At 36.2% G+C, this 10293-nt stretch overlaps 1 pseudogene; it reads right to left on the bottom strand.

The window, feature by feature from the left end:
• Positions 1 to 9108: 9108 nt before the first annotated feature.
• On the bottom strand, positions 9109 to 10029 carry LOC100612952 (olfactory receptor 4A8-like; annotated as a pseudogene).
• Positions 10030 to 10293: the final 264 nt, after the last annotated feature.

Genomic DNA, 10293 nt, shown 5'->3' with positions numbered 1-10293 from the left:
TGAACACATAAATACTTAGCAACAGATGAGTAAGATCCCTATACTATAAATACAAAACTTTTCAAACATAAATATTTAAAACACATAATAGATATATGGTATTCAAGAATTAGAAAAGCCACTATTGTTAAGATGTTAATTCAGTCCAAGATGATTTATAGATCCAACTCAATCTGAATAAAATTCCCAATATGTTCTTTTTCAGATGTAGACAATTTTCTGCACACTGCTCTGCAAAGTGACTTTGCCACTTCCTCATCAAGGATTATCGTCTGTTTCTGTAACATTTCAAATCTGGGATGGTCATGTGACCACTCTGAAATATAGAAGATGGTGCAAGAGAGATTGTGCCAGTTCTGGACATAGCCCTTAATTGGCCTGAGGTCTTCTACTTTCTACCATGGGGATCTCTTAGTGCCACGTAAAAAGCCTGACTATCTTTTGAAGAGATCTTGTGGTCCTCCATCAAAATGCATAGGAGGAAGGACTCAGTGGATCTCTTCCAGTCATCACCTCAAAGATGCTATAAATGTGAAGTAAGCTTTCCTGGATCCTACAGATGATCCAGCTATCAGCTGAACAACACTGACTTCAGTCCATGTCACATGAAACAGAAGAAATACCCAGTGAACCAGTGCCTGAATTTCTAGCCCACAAAATTTTAAAGTAAAATAAATTGGTGATTGTTTTAAGCCACAAGAACTGTGGAGCCTTGTACAATGCAGGAAGAGATAACCAGAATAAAAGTGGCACCTGTTAAGTGTGGTGCTTCCATAACAACAATATAAAGCATGTGGCACAGGCTTTAATACCAGAAGCTAGATGACACTTAGAATGATCTCCTGGACAGTGTAACTGACGGCTGAAAAGACAGAAGTAACTGGGGGAAAAAATGTGACTCCTTATCTAGTGCCAGAAAAGTTTGGTAATACTCCCATCTATAGTAATGCAGAAAACAGAAAGTATACTTAAATGAACAGGTGGATCCAGCTAAAATTTTCAAGTGCAGTATTGAAAGTTCAACCTGTTTCTTATAACAGTGTAGGATATGATAAGACATAAATAAAAATATGAGTTAAAAGAGTAGCTTGAATTTTCAGGCAGAACTTACAAGAAAAATAAAGCAGCCCAAACTGGCTGGTTTCGAAAATAAAACTGGTTTCCCTTTCCAGTCTCTCCAAAGATCTAAAGACTCTCAATGTAAGTAATGTCACCAAGCTTCTAATATTAAAGCCAATGCCACATGCTTTGAGTGTCAGAATAAAGGTTATCTCAAAGTTGTCAATGGAAGATTCTTTGAGAAAACTTCAGAAAGATTTTAAAATGTGTCTCATAAAACCTACCAATTAAACAAAAATAATTCAATACTCCTATGGGAATTATCCCACTGCACACACACAGATTCTCAGTTCAAACCCAAGAATAGTCCGTTGCAAAGATGTTTGTGAGTATGGCCCTTGTATAATATTGTAAATGCCAATAAAAATAACACAGAAATGTTACAAAGTTTTTACAGAAATTGCATTGAAGGAAGCACTTTAGTCTTTTCTTCTGAACAAGAGTGTCTATGTTTATCTTCTCATCTCTTCCTCCATTGTATGCTGAGAATGAGAAAGAAAAACCCTGTCTCTAGTTTATAGATCTGAAAATAGAGAAGAACCAAAAGTAAAGGCCCTACCTCAGAAATTGTACCAAAAGGGCTTTGTCTATACTCACTCTGCATATATAATTTGAGATACTGGATGTCAAACTGAGGCCACGATGGGACAAGTTAACTGAGCTGGGAGCTCATAAATCCTGCTTTCCCAACCTAGGATCCCTGAATTGCCATTACAAGTCTGACAACCTTTCTGGAAAGACCTTGTCTACACAACCCTGTAGCTACATGAAGATGTACACTCTTATTCTATCTACAGTTAATTTTTTACACTAGGGGTTTTCTATAGCATTTCTCATCTCTGAATTTCTCAACATGTATATTAAAGGATTCAGCATGGGTGTGATAACTGTATAAAACCCAATAATAAATTTATCAATGGGGAAGTTAAAAACAGGTCTAACACACATGAAAATACAGGGAACAAAAAAGAGGACAACTACAGTAATGCAGGAGCTGCAGGTAAACAGGGCTTTATGCCTCCCTTCCTGACTGTAAGTTTTAAGGGAGATTAGGATGACCCCAGAGGAGATTAGTAGAAGGGTGAAGATGACCACACAGATTGCTTCAACCTTGAAAACCACAGTGAGGCCTATAAAGTAGGTGTCAGTTCATGCCATTTCCATTAATGGGTACATGTTACAGAAAGTGGTCAATGACATTGGAACCACAGAAAGGGAGACTGTACACAACAACAATTTGGAACACAGAACGCACAAACCTCCAGTCACAGCCACTACCAACAGAAGGATGCAAACCTGTCGATTCATGACGGTCAAATAGTGCAGTGGCTTACAGATGGCCACATAGCGATCACAGGCCATCACCAACAGAAAAAAGACCTCAACACCACCAAATAAGTGGTCTGTAAGTGGCTGGCCCATGCAAGTTGGGAACAAAATAGTCTTTTAATTATGGAGTTAGTCTACAACCAATTTGGGATAAATGGTGGTGGAATACACAGCATCTATAAATGACAGGCAGGCAAGGAAAAAGTACATTGGGGAGCCCAAGGATGGGGTGGCAATAATAGTCACCACAATGAGCAGGTTCCCCACCATAGTCACAATGTATGTTAGTAAAAACATGACAAATAATGCATTTTGCACATCAAGATCCTGAGTGAGGCCCAGGAGGAAAAGTTATGTAACATTGTTACTCAGTCCCATTTACTTTTCTCTAAGGCTTGTATCAGAGTAAAGAACTTGGGAGAACAGGACCTGTAATGAAGTCATGAACAGGAATATGAATACATCCATGATGTCACAGAGCACATCTTCACTTTGTATCCTCAATAGTGGTTTACACACATGATAAACATTTTGTTAAGTCTCTATTGAGTTCCTCATGTCCTCAAGATTTTAGTTTGAGCCTACAGGTAACAGCTTCTGCCTCTAACTTTTAGTGAATATTCTGTACAGAAGAAGAGTTAAAGGCCCAACAGCCATTCATGTATTTCATAACTCCTTATTTAAAACATATTTCTTGGCACAGAAGTCAGCCATGATGAATAGGCAACAGATTATTGGTCTCAAGAAAGTTACTTTCTTGTGGTGGTAATAAACTCTAAATAAATAAATTGGCATATATTCAGTGCTTTGAGTTTGTAGTGTTGTGGCATCTTTACTCTATGATCTGTGTAGCATCAAAAATATCACCTTCTGAAATATCTCAATCAGTACTGTGGCATTCCACAGTTACACATTCGGACCTTCATGCCTCGAAAGATGTTCAGTCTTTATGACTATCTCATTAAATGTCAAGAGACTAGACATTAATCTGTATAAATAGTAAAATGTTATTTATCACATTATTCCCTGTAGTGATTACTTGGTCTGACTCTCTGTTTGCCTTGTAAGGATCTGCACATCTCTGCATCTTATTCTTGCCTATTCCACAATTTTGTATCATATACACATACAGTACCCTGATTTTCACCAACTAATATTTTGAACTCAAGAAAACTAACTGATGACTGTCACCAACTGCCACATTAGCTGTGATTATTTTTTTCTGAATTCTTGGGGTGAACTAGATAGTGAGAGAAAAGAAAATAGGCACTGTACAAAGAGGTACAGAACAGTGGGACATGGTTTTATTTTTAACACTATTTAGATACAGAGAGTACTCAAAAATAGAACCTTAGTGTTCGTATTCCAAAAAAAAAAAAAAAACTCAAAGAGAAATTTGAACTTCACTGTAAGATGACATGAATGTGAGTCATGTTCTGAATGCATTTACAAGTCTGTCTTCATTTGCACACTGAAAAACAATGTGATTAAATTAGATGAACTGAGAATCCTTTCCAGTCAACCATCTACAAAACTATCAGTGCACCTCTCCCTTATTCTATTCTGCTGACTTTTTTTCATTTTTCTTATGTTTATAATTAAATAGCAATTTCCAAGCTCATGACTATTACATGAATAATGACAGTCAGTGGTAGATGTTTCATAATTAGAGTGAGTAAATTATGACTACAAGTTTCCCACTCAATTTGTGCCTATTTATCCAAGATATCCTTGGAGAGAAAGCATAGCATTTGGTGAATAATGTGGACATTGGAGCCACAATACCTCAGCTACAACCCTAGCTTCACCACTTACTGTGTGACTTTGGGCCACTTACTAAACTTCTCTATGACTCATTTTCATTTAAAATCTCCAGAGTTATTTTATTACAAAAAAGTAAAGTGCCTAGAACACTGGCTGACACCTGGTAAAGGCCCAATAAAAGATAGCTATTACTTGTGTTCCTGAATGCTTCACTGGGAACATTGGATCAAAACAAATCATCTGGATCTGTGTCAGTTTGAAAAGATTTACAGACATAGTCCAGAGAAAGAAAAGAAGATACATATAATTCAGAAAAGGCTTTTGGGGACACAATATAATTGTATGTCTTAGGAATTTTCCATTTAACTACATATGAGTAGTGATTTTATCTGTGATGGAATGTATCTTGACAAGATCAGACAGAATTACAATAGAAAAATTGGACCCATCATTAGAGAGAGAACTAAATGGCAAAAAATGAAAGAAAAAGGGACTAAATCAGAAAACAGAGTAAATACAATAATTCAAAGATCATGTCTATAAGTGCTGTGCTGTCTTATACTAGGTGTTAAAACATGCATGAACATACGTTTAATTCTGAAGAACTATCAGATATGATCAAGGACACTGAGATTTAAATTATGATTCCAAGATAAAGCACTAATATAAAAATAGGACTTATTTCTTAATACCAGTGTGGAAGTGGATCTGTCCTCAGTCAAGCTTTCATACGAGATGGTAGCCCCAAACAGCACCTTGATTACAGCTTTGTGACAGACTCTGAAGCATGGGAACCTGCTAAACCATCCTTAATTTCCTGAACTACAGAAATTGAGAATGACTACATATTGTTGAAATCACTAAGTTTTAAAATAATTTCCTATGTATAAATAAATAACTCATAACTATCTAGAATGTGCTTCAAATATTGGTAATCACGCCAAAAAACATTTAGTGAAAGTATGAATCAAAGAAAAAAGTATAATGGAAATAAGCAAATATTTAGAAATCAGCAATAACAAAAACATATCAAAATGGGTGAGGCGTGATCAAAAAAGTACTTAAAGAAACATGTATGGCTATAAAAGCTTACATTTAAAATAAATGTTTAAAAGCAGCCACCTGGGCCTTCACATTAAGATAGAACAACAAGAGTAAACAAAAACCACGACAAGTAAATGAAAGGACATAAATATAAGATGAAAACCAATAAAATGGAAAAAATAAAATAGATAAAATGAAAATAGCCAAACATTGGTACTTTTATAATGAAATTGATAAATTGCTAGCAAGTGTGATCAAAATAAAAGAAAGAGAAATTCAAATTACCAATATCAGAAATCATAAAACAAATAATCAGCACCATAGATCCTTTAGACTTAAAAGGTTAGAAAAGGATTCTTATGAAATACATTATTTCAATTAATTTGACAGCTTAGATGAATTAGGTAAAATGTAGGGAAAGAACAACCTTCTTTTTTTTATTATACTTTAAGTTTTAGGGTACATGTGCACAATGTGCAGGTTAGTTACATATGTATACATGTGCCAAGCTGGTGTGCTGCACACATTAACTCGTCATTTAGCATGAGGTATATCTCCTAATGCTATCCCTCCCCCTCCCCCCACCCCACAACAGTCCCCAGAGTGTGATGTTCCCCTTCCTGTGTCCATGTGTTCTCATTGTTCAATTCCCATCTATGAGTGAGAATATGCGGTGTTTGGTTTTTTGTCCTTGCGATAGTTTACCGAGAATGATAATTTCCAATTTCATCCATGTCCCTACAAAGAATATGAACTCATCATTTTTTATGACTTCATAGTATTCCATGGTGTATATGTGCCACATTTTCTTAATCCAGTCTATCATTGTTGGACATTTGGGTTGGTTCCAAGTCTTTGCTATTGTGAATAGTGCCACAATAAACATACATGTGCATGTGTCTTTATAGCAGCATGATTTATAGTCCTTTGGGTATATACCCAGTAATGGTATGGCTGGGTCAAATGGTATTTCTAGGAAGTTCTGGCCAGGGCAATTAGGCAGGACAAGGAAATAAAGGGTATTCAATTAGGAAAAGAGGAAGTCAAATTGTCCCTGTTTGCAGACGACATGACTGTATATCTAGAAAATCCCATTGTCTCAGCCCAAAATCTCATTCAGCTGATAGGCAACTTCAGCAAAGTCTCAGGATACAAAATCAATGTACAAAAATCACAAGCATTCTTATACACCAATAACAGACAAACAGAGAACCAAATCATGAGTGAACTCCCATTCACAATTGCTTCAAAGAGAATAAAATACCTAGGAATCCAACTTACAAGGGATGTGAAGGACCTCTTCAAGGAGAACTACAAACCGCTGCTCAATGAAATGAAAGAGGATACAAACAAATGGAAGACCATTCCATGCTCATGGGTAGGAAGAATCAATATCATGAAAATGGCCATACTGCCCAAGGTAATTTATAGATTCAATGCCATCCCCATCAAGTTACCAATGACTTTCTTCACAGAATTGGAAAAAGCGACTTTAAAGTTCATATGGAACCAAAAAAGAGCCCACATCGCCAAGTCAATCCTAAGCCAAAAGAACAAAGCTGGAGGCATCACACTACCTGACTTCAAACTATACTACAAGGCTACAGTAACCAAAACAGCATGGTACTGGTACCAAAACAGAGATATAGATCAATGGAACAGAACAGAGCCCTCAGAAATAACTCCGCATATCTACAACTATCTGATCTTTGACAAACCTGATAAAAACAAGCAATGGGGAAAGGATTCCCTATTTAATAAATGGTGCTGGGAAAACTGGCTAGCCATATGTAGAAAGCTGAAACTAGATCCCTTCCCTACACCTTATACAAAAATTAATTCAAGATGGATTAAAGACTTAAACATTAGACCTAAAACCATAAGAACAACCTTCTAAAAATGACACGAAAAGAAACTGAAACACCCCTTCTCTTTCCAAGCAATGAGCTATCCTTGCTTGTAAACAACATGATAGTGTTTCAGAAAACCCTACAGAATAACTTTGTAGGAATAAGAAGTAAATTTAGCAACTTGATAGGACTCAACTGTCAAATAAAAAATTCAATTTATTTTATATATACTAGCAACAATGACAATTAGAATTTTTTTTTTAATTAAAAATCTGTGATGAAATCTGAAAACATAAACACTTAGGAATAGATAAGGAAGATCCTTACATGAATAAAAACTACAAAACTCCTCAAAAATAAACATTTAAAATACCTAACAGATATACTGTATTCAAGAATTAGAAAACCCAATATTGCTAAGATATCCTTAGTACAAGATGATTTATGGATCCAACTTAAAATGAATAAAACTCCAATATGCTCTTTTTGAGATGTAGACAACTGTTCTGCATGCTTCTCTTCAAAGTGATTTGACACTTCCCCATCAAGTATTATCACCTATTTCTATAAAACCTCAAATCTAGGGTGGTCATGTGATGACTATGACAAATAGAATATGTTACAAGTGACATTGTGCCTAGCCCTTAAACTGGCTGGACCCATCTACTTTCTACTGCTGGGATCTCTGAGCACCATGTAAAAAGCTTGACTATTCTCTGGAGTGATCTTGTGGTCCTTCATCTAAAGGGATAGGAAGAGGGACCCAGTGCATCTCTTACTGTCATCCCTTCCAATATTATATCAATGTGAATTAAGTTATCGTGCATTTACATAAAACTCAGTTATCAGCTGAATAAAACAGTGACTTCAGTCCTTGCCACACAAAACAGAAGAAATACATACCCAAAAACTGCCTGAATTACTGACTCACAAAATTTTGAAATAAAACAAAATGATGGTTGTTTGAAATAACAAAAACTGTGGAGCCCTGCACCATACATAAATACAGCACCAGAATAAAAAGTGGCACCTCAAAGTGTGGTGCTTATATAACAACAATTTAAAGTGTGTGAAATTGGCTTTAGTACCTCAAAATAGGGAAACTCCAGGATATTGTAAGTAAAGGCTGAAAATACAGACATAACTGTTCTAGAGGCTGTGAAAAAAGTGAGTCTCTACCTAGTGCCAAAAAAAAATTAGTAATTCTGTCCCCTGTAGTAAGGTAGAAAATAAAAAACCTACTTAAGCGAATAGGTGGATTTGGCTAAAATTTCCAAATAGAATATTGAAAGTCATGGCTGTTTCTTATAGCATTGTATCTTATAATAGGTCATGGATTTTTTTAAAAAGGAATTACTTAAAAGATTAACTGTTACATTTTCAGACAGAATTACAAGAAACATAAAAGAGCCAGAACTTGCTTGTTTCAAAGATAAAAATGGTTTCCCTTTCCAGTCTCTGCAAAGAGTTAAGTACTCTAAAAGTAAGAAAGGTCATAAAATTAAAAGTCATTTCAAACTTGTGGATGTTAAGACACATTGAAAAGACTTCAGAAAAATTTAATGGTGTGTCTCATACGTACTTTAAACTAGATAAACATAATTCTAAGATTCTTAAGGGTATTTTCTGACTCCACATAGAGTTTCGGCTCAAGTCTGAGAAGGGCCAGTTTCAAATATATTTGTGAATATGGTGCTTGTATATTCTAAAAAGTCTTTAAATAAATTACACTGAAGGAAGCACCATAGCCTTCCCTTTTGAACAGGAGCATCTATTTTAATTACTTATTCCTCCCTTTCTCCATTCTGTGCTAGGCATATGGAAGAAACACCGTGTCTCAAAAGATGTGTAATAGAGAAAAACCATAATTTAAAACATGCACAATACGATCTGCACCCAAGCTGCCCTACCCACTCTCACTCTACATATAAAGGTTAAAAATTTCACTGTGAAGATCTTGTCTACATACATCCTTATCTAAGTGGGAAGGAACACTCTTATTCTAACTACAGTTCATTTTACACAGGAGTTTTTCTATAGCATTTCTCATCTCTGAATTTCTCAACATGCATATAAAAGGATTCAACATGGGTGTGATAACCGTATAAAACACAGTCATGAATTTATCAACAGAAAATTTGAAACAGGTCTAACATATATGAAAATATAGGAAGCAAAAAACAAGATAACCATGGTAACATGGGAGCTGCAGGTAGACAGGGCTTTATGCCTCCCTTCCTGACTGTAAGTTTTAAAGGAGTTTAGGATGACTCCATAGAAGACTAGTAGAAGGGTGAGGATGACCATACGCATTGCTCCACCATTGAAAACCGCAGTGAGGCCTATAAAGTAGGTGTCAGTGCACGCCAGTTCCAAATAAAGGGTATATGTCACAGAAAAAGTGGTCAATGACATTGGGGCCACAGAAAGGGAGACTGTACACAACAACAACTTGAAATACAGGATGCACAAAACCTCCAGTCACAGCCAACACCAAGAGAAGGATGCAAACCTGTCGATTCATGATGGTCAAATAGTGCAGTGGCTTACAGATGGCCACACAGCGATCATAGGCCATCACCACCAGAAGGAAGACCTCAGAACCACCAAATAAGTGGTCTATAAACAGTTGTCCCATGCAAGCTCAGAAGTAAATCATCTTTTTATCACAGAGTAAGTCTACAATCAATACAGGAGAAATGGTGGTGGAATACACAGCATCTATAAATGACAGGTAGGCAAGGAAAAAATACATTGGGGAGCCCAAGGAAGGGCTGGCAATAATAGTCAGCACAATGAGTAGGTTCCCCACCATTGTCACAATGTATGTGAGTAAAAACATGACAAATAGCGCATTTTGCACATCAGGATCCTGAGAAAAGCCCAGGAGAACAAATTCTGTACTATTGTTATTCTGTCTCATTTACTCTTCTTTCTGTCTTCTATCAGAGGTGAGAGCTCAGAAGAAAAGGTCCTGTAACAAAATAGTGAACAGGAATATGATTACATACATTGTGTCACAGAGCACATCTTCATTGTTGTATCCTAAATAGAGATTTACACACAATAAACATTTAGTAAGTCTCTGTTGAGTTCCTCATCAAAGAGGCCATCTTCCCTTGACAATTCTATTTCTCCTCAAAGATTTTAGTTTCAGCCACAGGTAAAGGCTTCCACCTCTAACTTT

Source organism: Pan troglodytes, chromosome 9 (genome assembly GCF_028858775.2).
Source record: "Pan troglodytes isolate AG18354 chromosome 9, NHGRI_mPanTro3-v2.0_pri, whole genome shotgun sequence".
In the NCBI taxonomy this organism is placed as follows: domain Eukaryota; kingdom Metazoa; phylum Chordata; class Mammalia; order Primates; family Hominidae; genus Pan; species Pan troglodytes.
Note: the sequence above shows the minus strand (reverse complement) of the source record. Positions and strands in the feature narration are given on the sequence as shown.